This window comes from Bidens hawaiensis, unplaced genomic scaffold, assembly GCF_021521415.1.
Source record: "Bidens hawaiensis isolate Kalapana, Puna unplaced genomic scaffold, B.hawaiensis_p1.1 tig00027113_1, whole genome shotgun sequence".
Classification (NCBI taxonomy): Eukaryota; Viridiplantae; Streptophyta; class Magnoliopsida; order Asterales; family Asteraceae; genus Bidens; species Bidens hawaiensis.
Window position 1 is genome coordinate 83,967 of NW_027494380.1, and position 11,131 is coordinate 95,097.

Consider the following 11,131-nt stretch of genomic DNA (forward strand, 5'->3'; position numbering starts at 1 on the left):
ACTAAAATCAGAATATTTAATACTATTGCAAGTTGTGGTCTTGTGCATGTTGAAGAGCAAATCCAAGGAGTGTAGTGTACTAGTCAGCAGGAAAAGAATTTGGTGACATCTCTATGGCCAAAGGTTATGCATATTATCATAATAATATCAAACAATTTATTTTAGATAGCGTGTCAAGTCATATCTTTTTTAATATTTTGAAACGTACCTCTTGTATTTTAGATTTATTACCTTTGTTCTTTTGGCTTCATTCCCTTCTTCCATCCACTAAATACCCTTTGTTTCCCCTCCTCCTCTCTCTCTCCCCCCCCCCCCCTCTCTCTCATCTCTTTTACCTTTTGCAAGCTACAGAAGCTACTCATCAATTTGCAGGTCTGTCTCTTCTCTCCCCCCTCAAATTAATCAGGGTTTCCTAGATGTTTCTTTATTGAGGTTGAAGTTTCTTTTTATAAAGCTCTTTTTCTTATCTTGAATTGAAAATAAACCAAAAGTCGACTATAGGCGCCGAGTACTCAACAACTAATCGGTCCATAAGTACTCCGCGAGTAATTCCAGATTACTTCGCGACTAGACCGAGTACTTGTAACTCCACCGACTTGGCACTGTCTAGCGACTTTTGTAACCAATGATCAAGCAAAAGAGCTATCTTTTTGAACACAAAAGAAAGAAAAAAAAATGCTTGATCAATCTTTTTGATCTTTTGTGAATCTTAAGATGAAAGTGACATAGTTGGCTAATAATTCAATAGACCTATAATCACATCAAGCTCCTTATGTTTTGTTTCCTTTTGGGTAATAATTCTCTTTTCTGTCTTTACTTTACTTGCAAAGTTTGGAAGTGTGTGATCTGATGCTAGGGTTTTCTCTTGTTTAATTCTGTGAGTATAATACTATTAGTTAATACAATGAAACATTATGCTGAATAATTTGACAAATGTCTCAGATCTCATGTCTAAAACAAATTCCAATCTGTGAGAGAGAGAGAGAGAGAGGTGTTTAGATTACTCTGATGGCTTATCATAGTAATGTTAGTTCAACCAATCAAAATCTGAACAACTATTACATGTGGATTTGAGCAGCTTTTAAGTATGCATGTTCGTATATAGGTCAGAAGTGGAGAGAGAGAGAGAGAGAGATTGGGGCTTTTGATTAGGGAAATTCTGTAAATAACTGTTGTAGAAAGCTTTGATTCATCAGTTCTGTGTCTCCTGGAAGCAAACATATCCTGCAAGCAATCCAATCTACTGATTATTCAAATTCTCATACATGTGTGCACGCAAACACGTACACAACACACTATTAATCGATCAAGGCCATCCTTCATTGAGCATTTAATGATTAACTTAAGCTGTTCTGTGTCTATATGAAACCACTCTCAGAATATAACTCCAAATTATTGATATGACAAATATTGATACTAAAGAGTCTACTTATGATTTAAAAACCAGCTGCGTATTTTTTTTTTTTTTTGAACAGTTTGGCTTACTGGCAATGCACACCCCCTAACACCTAAAGGATCCGGGTTCGAATCTCCCAGAGAGAGGGACCTTTCAACCTAAAATGGTATTTTTTTGCCTCCGCAGAGACTCGAACCTAGGCCACCACCCGGGCGGGACCCTCGCAAGCGAGTTATCCCCCCCACCTCCGACCAGCTGGGCTGGACCTCATCGGCAGCTGCGTATAGTAGTAGGCTACACAAAATATTCTTGATTGATTTAATGTAAAACTACTATTATCTATAAGAAAAATAGGTTTTATTCTTAAAGTTTAAACTTATTTGAATCTCAAAAGTCAGGGTACGAACCTACTAGGAAAAACGGAAGTACTATAAGTAAGAGCATCAAACTTAATTCACAATCGAAGTTTTATATAATTTACTATAAAACGATTACAATAAAGTGGCAGGCAAACGGGCAACAAGCTGCGCCGCAACCCCCTTTTGAACAGCAAAGCCAATCCTGTTAAAAACGAAGCTTTGGGACCTAGAAGCTGAAGAGGTTTCGTGTACGACGCGCTGAACCCTACTCAAAAATTTCACAGCCTCTGGAGCCAAAAAACCAAATGTATCAAAGGCAAATGGTAGAAATACATGTTGATTATCTAAACAAGCTTTCTCGTGTTTAACAACTTTGCCCGATTCAGCCTTCAACGCAGCCAGACCCACAACAAACCCACGGTCCCTGAGCCCAATAAAGGAGACACTCCTGTAAGATCCACACAGGCGTGTTTCCCCCCTGCCCACCCGAACACAAGAATATCAGCTGGTCGTAAAGTAGACCTCCCTTCAATAGGATCCGTGAGAAAGTTAACAGGGGCCTCCTTTTTAGCAGAAATCCCTGCCCGTTTAAGAACATCACACAGAACATCCCTAACCAGATCATGTTTGTATTTAAAGCCAGACAATTCTTTGCAATGCACCGCATGGTCACCAAAAGAATCCAAACAGACCTTACGACAAATTGGGCAAGGTTCATTCGTCGGGAACATAGGGATCATTAACCGGTACTTAAGGATAGCCCGATACTCCAAACCCGACATACGTTGGCCTAATCCTTCAATGGGGATGGCCGTTAGAAAATCCTGAGCCCGAGGAGCCCGAAGGCATTCCAACCTTATTACATTGTTTAAGAACCATTACAATCTACAAGTAGCTAGCATAAATATTAGACGAAAAACAAAACCCTAATTTTGATGGATTAATTTAATGGGTCAAAACCTTATTACAGCAAACGCTAATATATTCTAACAGTAACACAATATCGGATAACATTGCAATTGTATACGCATAATAAAATAAATAGTTATTTGAACGACAATTTACACACTCCCTATTTTACTGCATAACAAAATACGTATTCAGCATATATTCTTTAATAACTTGATTTGCAGTCAGAAGAAAAAGGAGAAGAGAGGGATAATGTCTTCATCAAGCTCTTACAACTCTCCGTGTGCTGCTTGCAAGTTCTTGAGGAGAAAGTGCATGCCTGGCTGCATATTTGCACCCTACTTCCCGCCCGAGGAGCCGCAGAAATTCGCAAATGTTCACAAAATATTTGGTGCCAGCAATGTCACCAAGCTTCTCAATGACATCCTGCCTCACCAAAGAGAAGATGCAGTGAATTCACTTGCATATGAAGCCGAGGCTCGCGTTAGGGATCCTGTTTATGGGTGTGTTGGAGCCATCTCTTTTCTTCAAAGGCAGGTTGATAGGCTTCAAAAGGAGCTTGATGCTGCCAATGCTGATTTGATCAGATATTATAATGAGGTTCCTACTGGCTTGCCTCATTTGAGTTCAATTCAACCAATTACACCACCACAAAGATCCATGGGTCATCATTATTCTGCTAGGAGGTTTGGAGATGTTGATGGTGGTGGTGGTGATGGATTCTACCAATCACCACCAACTCCATATCCATACCCTTATGCTAATAATCATCAATGGAACCCATCTGGTTCAGGTGGAAATTTAGGTGGTGGAGGACAAGGTAACATGTGAAATTCTTCTTTCACATCTGAAAGCCAGAAGCAGGTAATTATAAACCATATTTTGGGTATGTATTCAACAACATATTTACTATTTATATTTGAGACAATGTGGTTTACTAGCTGAACTCTATGGCTGGCTAAGCTATGATATGTGTGTGTGTGTGTGTATTATCACATGCGAGTCATTTAGCTAGACCACCAATCCCTACTCCTCCCCATAATCATCATAATTATTTATATATTACTACTTTCGGTGGTCTTAAGATTGAACATTGGGATCCTTTTTTTATAATGCTAGCAACTTTCTTGTGTGGAATTGGTTTTTCTGTTTCATCAATAGTTTAGGGTTTTTAAGGGCTTTAAGTTGCATATTATCGAAAGATATCATTTCAGATCAAAATTACTTTTATACAATGTGTGTGTGTACAATCATATATAATATTATAGGTGCACATATTATTATACACATAATTACATAAACACTCATGCATATATGTACGTTGTCACGTTCTAACAACTCAATTTTTGGTACGTATAGTTTCTTTTCTATCAACATATATAATTATTCGCAGGTTATATAATATATACCATTCATTAAAATAATTAAAAATAATAATATCTAATATTTCAAGTTTGAAGGTTGTAATGAACATAGCCATGTTAAAATTTTTATTAATCATATGTTTTGTTATTAACGTGGATCGTTGTACAAAACGGAGCCGTAAGGCCAATGGTATGATATGTGGTCAGAATTTTTCCCTTGAGGGTTTCCTCCTGATGTTTGGAGCGTCGAACTTGGTGGTTGAAATTGATCTATAACAAGACTCAAGCTCAGGTATCGATAATTGGTATGCCTAATGGCTTACTGACTAGTTAAAACGTCATTAAAAAAAGTTGTACACAACGGAATCATTAATCATGAAATTAAATAAGAATCTAGTGGATGCTTATCTATAATATATATATATAAACGAAACACCTAAAATTTTACGTGTCGCGATGTGGTCGCTCCCCTTTTATGGAAGCCAGCAGATTGCTTGATTTTTAAATGAAGGCCTCCCATTAATTTAACCCAAATTAATGGGTATTGGTCTTACCATAACCAGATAGCTCTTAAACGGGTTATAACATCTCATTAAATTAAAAATTAATCTTACAAATTATTTGATATGAAAATCCTATAAAATAGAAATATACTAAAATTTAATATCCAATTTAAAAATAAAAAGGTATTTAATTATTTACTTTCTTACAATATATAAAATTAAAATCCAAATATACATATATAAATATTAAAAACGAATAATGTAAAACAACCCTTGTAATACAGTGAATAAAACCTACTATAATGTATATACCATATATATAATTCTCAAATTATTTTGAAAAATGCAAAACTAAACTAAAAAAGATGAAACTTGTTAAAAAAAACGTACTAAAGAAAATAAATTAAAAAAAAACCTTATAACTATAAGATTAATTAAAGAAGGATTCGCTTGAAGTAGAGGGTCTACGACTGAGTCCCCCATTAGCCACTAACTAGTAAATATTCTCACTTTTAAGCTTCATCGGTGTTGTTCTGTTTGCACCACCTTCTCCTTTAACTCGGACTTTATTATTTTATAATCGATTAATAATTAGGCCAATGGTTGCTAAAGTTCCCATGAAAGCAATTTTTTTTTGTAACAGAAATGCCAGAAAAGTCAGCAAATATCCGATGTATAAAAGCATGCACCAAAGAGGAAAAGTCCATATTCTGATTCTCATATGAGATTATATTTGCTTAATTAGGCCGTTGATAGTTGCTACAAGATAAATGAACTAAAAACATAAAATTCTCTCTCAACTTATACATCTTTTGTTTAAGATTGGTTTCACGATATTGAAAAATAAAAACCCAAATTCATACTTCATATAAATAACTTTCACGATTTGTCGAAAGATATATTGATTTTATGTTTGCATTCAAAAGGGTTTAGAACGGTAAATAATGATAACTGGATTCAAGTAAATCTCAAATTCTTATTTAGGGATATCTCCTTACACGATGGTATATATGAATATCGAAGATACGCATCAAACTGCTTCAAGATTGAATATGATATTCTGGTAGCATAAACAAGTCTATTATTTATTGATCCATGAGGAGAGAACTTCAACACAATGTCAATATTTTAGAGGTCAAAAGTTTGTAACCATTGTAAGACTAGCCAACATGATATTGGGTTCAATCTTGGGAATTGTTGTAGTTTAGGAGTGAGTCATATTAGAGGTAACATTTCTCGTTAAAAAAAACACAGTACCTGCATTTGTAGCCAAGACCAAACAATATTCTAGAAAGTGGTTCTTTGTTCGTGGTTTGCCCGCTATCGTGATTCGTTCACTTGCACATATGCTACCTAGCTTATTATTTTTTTGAGTTGAGAAATTAACAAATGTTTCTTTCTTAAGAAACTATTTTTATATATGGTTTTATGATATATTACAGCCATGCACATGTATGCATATGTGGTTGTAAGAGTTGCTCCATCTCCAAAAGTTTAAGCAATATATATTGTGTCTTAAATGGCTCATAGCCAAAGAGATATAGGCTCCATTTTTTAGAATTTAGTGAGACTATAAGGGTATAGATTTTTTAAAGAATGGTAGAAGAAGATGTATCAACAGTATGAAAATGGTCATGTGTTGAGTATACCTATAAAGAGATCATGTAAGATGAACCCAGATAAGAAGGAAATTTGTGAATGGTAATTTGTAGAGATCAACTCTAATTAAATGGCAACCGTGCAAACTTAATTTACATATGCGTCCATCATAAGCGACTATGAGAAGAAAGATTAGGACAAAGTTATATAGAGTTGGAGAGTTTTTTTAGCACCTACTTATATAATACGTGCAAAGTCGCCATGGTTTCGTACTTAAGCTTCAAGTGATTTGAGTTTTGTATTCAAATATCGTTTTCCTTGTTTCGTATGTTGGTGTTTGTTTTCCTCTATTGGTTTTTCTTTACTCCAACCTTATGAAGTAGATTCAGTGTACTTTTGCCTATATACATACAAACCCTTGAAACTCTTTAACCCACAACTACCTCCATTTAACAAATATGGTTATTTTTCAGTTAATCAAAAAACAATACAAATGAAAAACTAAAATTAGAAAGAAAAAAAACCATTAATAATTTTAAATATTAAAAAGCTAGTATTAAATAATCCGCTATTTTAAATTAATGTTGGTGCCACAAGACCAGTAGGGCCAATATTCTATACTGTTGTTAGGATTGTGTATGTCGTTCTAGTTTGCTTTTAGTCGGTGCATTACGTACTCGGTACGTTTATTTTGTAAGTTTATTGTGTTAACTTTGGAGAAATGAGGACCCTATATAAAGGCCACTTAACCCATTTCTTCACAACAACTCTCATTCAAGACAACTTTTTGGGAAATAAAGTTTTCCCTCACTCACTTCTCTCTTTTTCTATCTTTTACATAACCAAAACTAAGATCCGAGATCCGAGTGTCGTTGGTGATTTCCGCTAACCAACAACACGGATTGATCCGAGTCAAGTTGTGAGATCCATCTAGAGGACCTACAAGTAGTATCAGAGCTTTCGGCTCGACTTTTTGTGGTTTTTGGGTCAAACTTTTCGGATTTTGATCTTAGTTTTTGTTAGATTTGAGGTTGATTTCGTGTTACTCATCTCTTTTGGAGTCCCTTACACCTCAGAAACACACGAGAATCACCAAATCTAAGTTTTTAGTGTTTTAGGTTTTATGTGTCTAAACTCATATTCGGCTTAAAAACTCAGATCTAGGGCGATTTATTGATTTTTAGACTAAAGTCTTTTTGACTTTTTGGAAGTTTAGGTGTTATATCATGAAAAAAAAATCGCATCGGGTACTGTAGCAGTCGCTTTCGAGGTACTGTAACAATCGCGGGGGGGGGGGGGGGACTGTAGCAATCGCTTAGCACGGGGGTACTGCAGCAATCGTTTCGCATCGCACGGGTACTGTAGCAATCGCTTCGCATCGGGTACTGTAGCAACTCATGCGAAACACTGTAGAGACTCATGCGAAACACTGTAGAGCTCGGCACTGTAGCAACTCGGTAGTGTAGCAAAAAAAAATCTATTCGAGTTAAAAAAAATAAAACAAAACAAAAAAAATGTCTTACGAACCTAATCTTGGAGGAAATCTGAATATGGGAGAAAGCCGAAAGGAAATATTAAAAAGAGAATTCGACATGTTTACACATATTAAAGGAGTTCACTCTTCAACAAAATGAGAAGTGTCGGTATCATCAATGGTTTGTTTGAGATTAACATGAAGTTGTTGAATTCACTACCTTACACATGGAGCATCAATGTGGTTACCATCAAAAGAACCACAAACCTGTATACCATGACACTCTTAGAGTTGGCTTCTACCATAAAGTCTTTTGAAATAATGGAAGATAAGCTCCAAATGAACAATCAGTCTAAAGAAAATAAACTTGAGACAAGTAATAAAGTTGGGACAAGTGCTACAGGTGAAAGCAGTCATGCATGTCCTATTATTCCCGACACATCACCTTGCGATGAGGTAAACCACAACTTATGCACGCAGGCTTGCATTAACAAGGTTACATATTATAGACACCATCAAAATGAAGTCTTGAAAGAAAATTCAAAACTTCGTGAGTTGAATACTGAGTATGTAAAAGCCGACAAGATTTACATTAAAAAAATTGAGACTCATCGTGATGATGTGGCAAATCTAAAACTTAAAATTTTTCAATAAGATCATGAAGTAATTTACTATAAAAACATAGTTTATAAATTAAAAGATGAAATTAGTGACTTGAAAAATGAAATTTCTGTAAATAAGAAGCATGAAAAGATAACAGAGATTTGAGACATCATCACAACAGTTGGACGATATTATTGGAGCCCAGAGAAGTTAAAGTTAAGGTTGGGCTAGGCTATAACTACACTACAGTTCCACCTCCGTTAAATGATAATTACACCAGCCTGTCCCATTTTAGCTATAATACTTCTCCCGAGGAAGAGATGGTATATGGAATTGGTCATGTACCAAAACCAGTAACATTTTTTCCTCCAGCTTCTGAAGCAACTGCTCCAATACCTGTAACTATTGATTCAAGTGGTGATTCATCTTGTTCAGCAGATTGTGTTGAAGAAAGTGGGTCGATGGAAACAGACACCAGTTGTGATTATGAAACCGTTTGTAATGAAACTTGAAAAGTGTGTTAACAAAAGTAGGCCTGTTGAGGTGAACATATCAAGTTGTTCATCATCAAGTTGTGAGACTGAGGATATCATCATCATCATACTTAGTAAATCCCACCGATAGCAAAGCTATGGTAGGGTCTGAGGAGGGTAAGATGTAGACAGCCTTACCTCTACCCCATAGGAATAGAGAGGCTGCTTCCAGTGAGACCCCCGGCTCGATAGTGGTTTTGCATCAAGCCTTGGACATAAGGCACATAACACTCAACCATCGAGACCCAAGGCGATTGATGCATGTACTATTGTCTTTCGGCTATCAACGGCACCACATGATGCCTGATTAACCTTCCGTCATTTTTAACGCTATTTTCATGAAATTAGTAAAATAACGTCAAAATTAGTGCAATTTCACTTTTCCCCACCCAAGGGCCCACGCATATATGCATTATATGCGCACACCGCAAGCAGGGCTATTGTGAGATTGAGGATAATTCAAGTAAAAGCAAATTTTTTGAAAATGAAAAGACAAATACTTCGTGTAAATATGTTTCGCCAAATAAACAATCATTTTCTCAAACAACTAATCAATTAAGAGATCCTCAGTCATACAACTTCTGTGATAACAACTACTATGGTCATTATCTTGGTTTGAAAAAGCACGCTTAAGGCGAGGTAAGGCGAGAAGCGACCCAAGGCGAGCACCTCAACGCTTTTACCTACCCAAGGCGAAGCTTGTGCAAAAAGCGAACGCTTTTTGCGCTTTTGTGTGAAGCGAAAAAGCGAGGAGGCAAAGGCTTTATGTACAAAAGGCGACCAGTTAGCCCATTTTCAACCCAACCTTTATAATTAGCCATTTCTAGACTTTTCACATTTCACAATAAACTTTTAAAAGCTGAAACACTTTTAAGTTGTTTTCTTTTGAAACACTTTCGAGTAATTTGGTACACGAAAACTTGTTTTTATGCTACTTTATATTTTGAACGATTAATGTGGTACTCGAAAAATTGTTCTATGCTACTTTTGAAATTTTGGGATATATATATATGTTGATGTTTTAGACGTTTAATATATATTATAATATGGTTTGTATATAATATATATGGCTTATAAATAATTAAATATTTTTTAAAATATGGTCGCTTCGTGTTCAAAACGCGTTCGCTTTTGCGCTTTTCGCTTTTCGCCTCGGCTGAGGACCTCTTCGCTTTTGTTCGCCTCACGCTTTTTTTAATCCAAGGTCATTATCAACAAAATTTTGTTGATCCATATTACACAAATGCGTTTTATAATTATGTTCCTTTCCAGGGATCATCTTTCCCACCACACCAATCACATTATAGTTCAGATGAGTTCTTTGGCACTCCTAGGAAAAGGTGTTGTTTTGTGTGTGGTCACTCGTCTCACCTTGCAAGACATTGCAAGCACTGGTTCAAGCAACATCATGATATTCAAAGGCGACTTAGTCAGTCCCCAAAAGGAGCTTTCAGTAGCCCTGATTCAATGACTGATCAAGCTGATAGTGAACCCACTGAAATGGATGTGAGTTCCAAAGTAAATAAAGTAAAACACAAAAAGATACCTTCTTGGAAATCCAAAAAGGATAAAATCAAAAAGGATCCTAAGCCTATAAAGTCTGAAGATTCACCAAAAACAGTTTCAAAATCAAGAAAAGAAAAGTCCAAAATTGCCAAAACCAAGGAACAAGTTTTTGCTTAGATTCCTAAGGACTGCTTTTCATCAAGTGAGGCTCCAACAAGAAATAAATGGTTTTCAGGAAATAAAATTAAATTTGGTCGGTTTACAGTTGACCTTCCCGAGACAAAGTGTCCCGGAAACCCATGTCTATTTAAACGCTTAGTGCATGCAAAGTCAATCAAGGAGGACTATCAATAGTATTAGGTACCTAGATAGTGATTGCACCCGGCATATAATGGGAGACGAACCCTTGCTATTTGATGCTAAACCATTCGATGGGGTGTTCGAGTCTTTCATAAGCGACATGGGAGGACAAACTTCATGGAAGGGAAGCCTTGCTTAAATGGTTCAACAACAACTTATCGAGCGTTTCTCAAACTAGCCTCGTCCAACTGCTTCTCTAAAGTAATGGATCCAGCATCAGCTGTTGGGTCTCGATTTGAATCTCTTCAACTTTGTTATACAATGTGATAATGCATGCTTAAGATAGTCCATCTGACAACAGCTTTGCTGACCTTTTCACTAAAACAATCAATCATGCTCGATTTGAATTTCGGTTCGAATAGATTGGCATGATCAATTTTGATTAAAACAACCTATCTATCCTTTTTGTTTTAAAATTGTTAATATTTTTAAAATATGTCACAATTTTAGAGTGAGAAAATTGAGTTAACTTTAACTCACCAAAAAGATTTTAAATTTATTAAAAAAAAAAATTAAAATGAGTCA

At 35.9% G+C, this 11,131-nt stretch overlaps 1 pseudogene across 4 annotated transcripts; it reads left to right on the forward strand.

Moving 5' to 3' along the window:
• Positions 1-234: 234 nt before the first annotated feature.
• Positions 235-3,633, forward strand: LOC143574816 (protein LATERAL ORGAN BOUNDARIES pseudogene; annotated as a pseudogene). 4 transcript variants are annotated; one of them, XR_013142662.1, is made up of 2 exons: positions 235-372; positions 2,896-3,633. The product of XR_013142662.1 is annotated as a protein LATERAL ORGAN BOUNDARIES pseudogene, transcript variant X4 (transcript). The 4 variants fall into 4 exon arrangements; XR_013142659.1 differs by having other exon boundaries at positions 300-376; positions 2,893-3,633; XR_013142660.1 differs by having other exon boundaries at positions 300-372; positions 2,889-3,633.
• The last annotated feature ends 7,498 nt before the right edge of the window (positions 3,634-11,131 follow it).